We start from the raw sequence: 322 nt of genomic DNA on the forward strand, positions 1-322 counted from the left end.
CGGGAGGGCCCCTCGGGAGTGTGACGCCCCACGGCTGCGTCACACCTGGGAGGGGATGTTCCCCATAGCATCTCCCTGTCCGCGGCCCCCATGGGCCACCTAGCAGCAGGGGCCCCTGCCACGGCCCTGCCGGGGTGACCCTGCAGCACAGGTGGGATGGGCAGGTTGGTCTGCATGGTGTGTCCCCCCCCCACACACACACAGCGTCACCCCCCCAGGAGGGGACTGGGGCAGTGGGGGGGCCAGAGCCACCCCCGCTCCTTGGGGCTGGGCAGGGACCAGGTCCTGTTCCCCTCCCAGCGAATGACAGAGGTGATGTGCA

The sequence above is a fragment of the Egretta garzetta genome, unplaced genomic scaffold, assembly GCF_000687185.1.
Source record: "Egretta garzetta isolate BGI_Z169 unplaced genomic scaffold, ASM68718v1 scaffold108, whole genome shotgun sequence".
Lineage (NCBI taxonomy): Eukaryota > Metazoa > Chordata > Aves > Pelecaniformes > Ardeidae > Egretta > Egretta garzetta.